The sequence below is a fragment of the Hemitrygon akajei genome, unplaced genomic scaffold (assembly GCF_048418815.1).
Source record: "Hemitrygon akajei unplaced genomic scaffold, sHemAka1.3 Scf000102, whole genome shotgun sequence".
Classification (NCBI taxonomy): domain Eukaryota; kingdom Metazoa; phylum Chordata; class Chondrichthyes; order Myliobatiformes; family Dasyatidae; genus Hemitrygon; species Hemitrygon akajei.
The window spans coordinates 1,905,263-1,912,777 of record NW_027331988.1 but is presented as its reverse complement, the minus strand read 5'-3'; positions in this window follow the sequence as shown (position 1 = coordinate 1,912,777).

Genomic DNA, 7,515 nt, shown 5'->3' with positions numbered 1-7,515 from the left:
TCCATGATCTAATTGTCAGCGTTGGTATATATTTTTTTCTTGCTGGCGGTTTGATGTTTATCTTTAGAAGCTTTTTGTATGACGCATGGCTCCGGGGTTGAGCACCTCATGGGTTCTTTATTTTTCTCACCTTTCTCTTGCTTTAGTAGGGTTTTTCTTTTCTTTTTTTTTGTGTCACCATATGTGTCAATCATTAAAACAGTCTTTTTTTTCCCTTTGAGACATTTTAAGTGTTACTTACTTCGATGTACTCTTGTTATTTTGGGTAATAATAACAATAAAAAGATTTGAGAAGAAAGGAAACGTGACCAGCAGATTAAGCAACAACGATATGATTATTAACTATGCGCACCACGTGACTATTCATACGCATACCATTAGATCAAAGTGCTTTGCGGCAGATGCAGAACTGAAACTAAGAACTAAGAACAACGAAGTTCAGTTTTTAAAGTAAATTAATAAGTACGCTGATGACACGAGTTAAGAGAATGAACACGCAAAATAAGATAAGATGACCAAACCACTGTGAGTCTGTATGAGTTTGTGAAAGTTTAGATGCTGAATCTGTGGAAACTATCATTAAGGCAGAGCCGCTGTTTTACCTTTTTTTTGGCACTTGAAATATGTGTTCTCGAATCCAACCACATTACTTTACTCTGACCTCTGCTCAGTTCATTTCCTTTACTTTCCTTTCCTAATGGCATCGGGAGTTACAACTGCAAATTTCCCTCCGTAGATGCTCTCTGACTTAGCTTTCTGTTGCGTGTAAGAAACTCGGCTGTATCTAAAATGCAGGTTGTCCGTCAGGGTCTCTTACGCACGCGCAGATATCAATGAAGCCTTTGTCACGTGCAGATCTTCAGTATTGTGACGTCAACATGTATTCTTGGTGGGGGAGCGGGGTGTGATTGGGGACATGCCATTCCAGTCACAAACACGTAATCAGGAGTGCAGGAATTCATGACCATTTATGGGTTTTAGGCACCTGCAGGATCGCTACCCAGTGCTTTTCGTTACTTGTGAGCTGTATTACGTCTTTTTTACCGCGTTTATGCAAAATAATTAGGAATATCGTACTGTGTAATTTAGTTTCCTTCCATTAAATCAGATTTAACTATGTTGTAGTCCAGGGGTTTCCAAACATTCTTGTCACATGGACTCCCGTCATTGTCCGAGGGGTCAGTGAACCCCAGAATGGAAACCTGTATGGTAACAGAAAATGTTTCTGTTGGATCTTGCATTATGTTTGTCAGATTTCATAGCGGAGTATGTTCTTTTTTACATTTTCGTAAGCATGGCACGGAAGAATAATTTTATGATCTATGTGACCGCTGTAGCTTTGCCACATATGGTCGTAAAAGGACCAGCAGATGACATTCTGCGTATTTTCCCGGTTTCTTTTATTCCCCCCCGGTGCCAGCATTGTGTAACAGCACCTGAAGGCAAAGTGTCCTTCCACATCCGAACAAAGTGTCCTCCCACATCCGAACAAAGTGTCCTTCCACATCCGAACAAAGTGTCCTCCCACATCCGAACAAAGTGTCCTCCCACATCCGAACAAAGTGTCCTTCCACATCCGAACAAAGTGTCCTCCCACATCCGAACAAAGTGTCCTTCCACATCCGAACCAAGTGCCCTTCCATGTCCGAACAAAGTGTCCTTCCACATCTGAACAAAGTGTCCTTCCACATCCGTACAAAGTGCCCTTCCATGTCCGAACAAAGTGTCCTTCCACATCCGAACAACGTGTCCTTCCACATCCGAACAAAGTGTCCTTCCACACCCGAACAAACTGTCCTTCCACAGCAGAACAAAGTACTCCGGCGATAAAGACGCCAGACAAATCCAAAAGAAGGGCTCAATCAAAAACTTCGACTGTTTATTCAGCTCCAACATTTTGACTGAATTTCACTAGATCTCTGTTATCTGCGTTATCTCTTAAATTTGAGATATAATTGGCATTATAATCGCTTGATGTTGTAGGCATTCTGTATGAATCATTTGTCACTGAGCGGGAACACTTCAAGCTCATGGCTTTGCGGATTTCTCTGTACGGGTGTTGTTCTCTGTCTTAGGGATGAACTGAATGTCGATCAGTCTGTACTTCAGTAGCAGTGTTATCCTCTTACCGGGGAACTGACCCGGCAGCGCCGACGTCTTTACAGAACACAACCACCTCGCTAATTGCCAACTCGTTCCAGTGCAACCCGTTCATTTGCCCCTGTTTCATGTATCCCTCGTCTTTACCCCGGGAGGGAGTAAACTAACTGTATTCACAGCACATTTTATATCGCTGACAATCAACATTGATTCTCTGCTCAAACTTACTTGTCGAGTGATTTGCAATTTTTTTCCCTGGAATGAAGATTATGTTAACCTCTACATGCGAAACTCAAGGTGATCTGCCCATAATTTACAGTTACTCCTGCAAAATATTTCCCTACACTCTAGTTGGAAAATGAGTTGAATTTTCTAGTTGTGGAAAACACTCCCTCATATTCCAGGTTTCAATCCTGAAATGATTTTTTTTCTCTAAATAGTTCATCCGAATTGAGCGCAGCGTTGCTCTCGACAGTGGCAGGAAGAGAACCATCTGCCATTTGGAAAGTCTGATCCAATTTATCAGCGACATGGGCATGAATGAGAAAGATTCAAATGTTCAACACAACACATTTTTGTTTCCGGTTCCGTAATGTTTGATTATTGTCGTGGCAGAAGCCAGATTGAAAAGCTACATAATTACTGACGCTTTATCGGCCCGTGGTGCTGGAGACATGTTTTCACTGAAGATGCTAAAACTGTCTTCTGCATTGTTCTGTGTGGTCGCAATTTCTTTGCCGGGGTGTATTGCTGATTCGCCTTTCTGATATCCTGCTCTCTTTTTACAGTGATTATAAATTACTACAAATTTACTGAATTTCTGTTACCACTCCTGAATCCGAAATGGTCTGTATGGAATAAAGTGTGACAATTTCTGTGTTATTTTGAGGTGCAGCACCGTTTTTGTTCCTGCTGATTTTGTAATGAGAGAACACGAGGAAATCTGCAGATGCTGGAAATTCAAACACCCACAAAATGCTGGTGGAGCGCAGCACGCCAGGCAGCATCTATAGGGAGAAGCACTCTCGACGTTTCGGGTCGAGACCCTTCGTCAGGACTAAATGAAAGGAAAAAAAGCAAGATGAGACATGATTTTTTTTCCTTTTCGCATTTTCTCCAACAACGAAATCTCTAAAATTATTTCTTAATGATTCACTCGCCCGTGAGTCTCCATCCATCCATTTCAAACTTTGAAAACATAACTAATTCAACAGGTGCTGGAAATCGAAGCCAACAGACACACAACGCTGGGTGAATTCAACCGGGCGGGCAGCATTTATGGGGATAAATAAACGGTGATCTTTCTTCATGTCTGGAAAGTAAGGGTCAAAATGGCGCTAGAATAACATGACGTGAGGAAGGGAAAGTTGAAAGCCAAAGGGCTGGAGCGGAATAAATCTGATACGAGAGGACAGTGGAGTACAGGAAAACCGGAAGTAGTCATGGACGCCGTGTGAAGTGATAGGCGGGTGAGAATAGCCGAGAGTGGTGAAGAGAAGAAGGGGGGACGAGGAGGGATCTTTTTTATCGACATTCATGACACCAGGTTGGAGGCCACCTAGACGGAAAATAAGTTGTCTCTCCTACCAGCCCATTACAGGCCTTTCGGCCCGCAATGATGTACCCACCATGAAACCCACTCTAGAAACTGTCTTGTATTTCCCCAGTGCATAGACCTCTACGTTTCAAAGTTCCATGTACCTGTCTAAGAGGCTCTTAAGCACCCTTTTGTATTCGCTTCAATCACCGCCGCCGGCAGTGTATTCCACGCACCCAACACTCTCTGTGTGAAAACTGAACTCTGACATTCCCTCGGTACCTATTTCCAAGCACCTTAAAAGCATACCCCGCGTATTAGCCATTTTGTCCCGGGGGAAAAAAAAAGCCTCGGGTTAACCACACGATCAATGCCGCTCATCACCTTATACATATAATGATAGTAGAAACGTCCGAACCTATTAAATGGGATCTCCCTGATGAAGTGTGTCGGCCCGGAACATTGACTGTTTACTCTTTTGCACAGATTCTGCCGGCTTGCTGAGCTCCTTAGGATTGTCTGGGTATTACTTTGATTTCCAGCTTCTGCAGATGTTCTCCAGTTCGCGATTAGACTTGAAAATCAGTCAACAACATTAGAACCTGCGCTGCCTACACGAGACAAAATTAACCCCGGATCATTACCAACTCCGGAATGCAATGGTCTTGTCATTTAATCTTGCCAGGCACTTATGTCGCAGTCTTTAAGCCACTCAGTCTGATTGGGAGTTAAATACGCCAAGACTAGAATGACGTCGCTTGGGATTCACGCTGTTTCTATGTTCACGGTGACCGGAGATTGGACATAATCCTCAAGTATCACTAAATGCATTACTTATGATAAAGCGTTGAATTGGCAATAACTGACGCGAGGCGCATAAATCTATTCTGCGCTCGGAAAGATATCTGTCATGTCGACTCTTACTTCCGTCAACCCCGGGCGAGGAGAATCACCGGTGTTGAGTAACGCTGATCGGTGGCGGGTCAGACATCAGTGAGACGGAACTGGAAATGCAACAGAGTGAGTAATACTCTGCCTCAAAGTGGTACAACGTCTTTTAAAGTAATTTTTATTCAGATTTTCAGTATCATTCTTTTATTTTTCAAACATCGATCAAACTTCCAGGTAGAGCTCAGTTGGTTCGAGAGAGAGAGAAAAAAAAAATAACTATTCCCTGGTGCTCTGGAAGTTGATTAAATTTCAACGCGCGTTGGTTATCAATATGTTCCTGCAATGAAATTTACTTTGTTCATTATGCGACCGGACGGAAGGTGTGGTCAGAGAGAAACAGAGAACAGAGGGAAACAGAGGGAAAGAAACAGACGGTGACGGGGCCTCGGGATGTGAACAGAGATAAAGCCGGAGAGATGCGGGGACAACGGGGGAGCAGGTCGGAGATGGAGATGGAGTTGAAAAAGAAGGAAAGGAACGCACACACGCTCTGTTCCAGCCCGATCATGTCTCCCTCACGGTGAAACTCACTCGTCAGCAATGAGATTAAATTCTGTTCCGAACGGGACCGGACGTATGGACAGAGAGAAACAGGGAACCGAGGAAACAGATTTTCACGGGACCTCAGGATGTGAACGGAGATAAGGAGGCAGATATGAAAGGACAAAGCGGAGCAGTCCGGAGATGGAAAAGGAGTTAGAAAAGGAAAGAAACACACACACACACACACACACACACACACACACACACACACACACACACACACACACACACACACACACACACACACACACACACACACACACACACACACAAACACCTCCGCTATGTTTCAGTCTGATCACGTTCCCCTCACCGGCGTGGGGGAAGTAGTGAGCGAGGACAACGTGAGGGATATTGGGAGTAAAACACCGTGAGCGTCACTGAAAAGGATGAATCAGAAACAACGGTGAGAATGGAGAAAAGGGAGAGGATTCTTCCTAACTGGACCAACACAGAGGAAAACGCTATCAGATGTAAAGGAGTTTATTAAAATAAAAGGGGAGGGACCTGACTATATAAACACTCCGTCGGGCTGAATTACAGCTGAGGTGACCGCTACATATTACATATTTGATGAAGGACACATTTCACCCGTAAGGGGTAAACAGCGAGTGAAATATATCATCACAAAACTCATGCGCATTTCACAGCGCTCAGTTGTTACCCGTGGTTCTACATATCGGTAAGAGAATAGATTATGAAGGAAACATGGTGTTTGACTTAATTCTTCGGCAGAAAGCAACAAGTAGTTCTATGATTTAACGAATCTGGTTAACAGTTCCAGCGGGTATTTCACCGCGTTCTTGAGCTCCTCTCTGAACTTGCTCTGAGTCACGGCGTAAATACATGTGTTGGTGCAGGAGCTGAGGATCTGCAGCATCGTCGCCGTGGATTCTGCGATATAAATCGGATCCGTGCCCGAGTAACGAGGAATGTTTGCAATCAGAACGTAAATATCAAAAACCAGCAGTGTTAACCACAGAAACATAAAACTACCGGTTATACTGAATAGTAAAACGACCGATTTCCTTCGGTTCTCCATCTCCGGGTCCTTGTCATTCTTTCCGTTGCTGCGGCCCCGGAGCCCCATCCGGACTTTATTAGCGGAAAAAATCCGTCTGACTATCAGAGAACTGAGCAATAATATCAGAATAAACGGAAGACAAGGTATTAAAATGCGATGAATCGTTTCAAGTGCGGCCCACAAAGGGGACGTATAGAAGCTCTCTTTGGTCACACAGCCATAGAAAACGCCACTAATTATTATCCAAGGATCCAATGTAAAGTAGAAAGGGATACTTTCTAAACAGCCCAGAACACTCACTGTCCCGATAACCACAGCCGCCGTTCTTTCGGTACAATATTTTGTTTTCAGCTTTTCACAACAAATGACCACAAATCTGTCACAAGTGAACGCGACTGTCAGCCAGACAGAGACCCCGGTGCTTCCTATGAGCAGGCAACGAACAACCCTGCAAACGGGAGTCCAATAGAGGAAGGAAGACCTAAAGTGCAGGAAAACAGTCCACTTCAGCAGAGGGTCAGAGATAACGACCAGGAGATCGGCCGCTGCCATTCCCAGCAGGTAGCGAGTGATGCATTTGGAGAGACCGCACTTTCCCCGGGATAGGATAACAATCGCCACCAGGTTAACTGCAAGAGGGAGGGAAAGAAGCAGAGAAATTACTGACCTGTCAGGGCAATAGATCAGAATTATAATAGTATTAGACTTGATCTCGTGTTTTTTTTCCTGCTTCAGATGATGGAAACCGGACCAAGGACATATGAGTCACTGATACGTGCGTGACAGAGAACTTGTTGCTAGTTCCGTAGATGGGTTAAATCTGGCTGAATTCCCAAACCGTTGAGATGGCAGTTGTTCAAATGCCCCTCGTCCGCTGTAAGGGATGGACAATAAGTATCAGAATCACTGGCTCTGAGCCGCACAGGAATGAAATGAAATCCACATCTTCAATTCCCTCTGATCACATTTCTAAAATAAATGAGCCATTCCCGTTGTTCCATCACCCAGTCAGGCAATTCACAGTCGATTCATGCGGACAGAACAGAAGGTCGGCTGGCTCCCACGGATGCAGTGTAGACCGGTGTCCTGCTGTGCTATTCATAATTATTCCATAACATCGAGACAGCGGAGAGGATTTCAGTCAAAGGCAGCATCTCGACTCATATATAGAACACTGCCTGCTACGAAAGCAATGGGATTAATATTGTCAGCGCCTTCCGCCCATGACTGAAATGCGGGGACTGGACAGGTGGCTGTGGAAACAAATAGCGAGAGAAACACTTCAGAACATCGGAATTAACTCTCAGTTTCTGCCGTTTGCAGGAGTGACAGCGGCTTACCGGGAATCCCAACGGCAGAA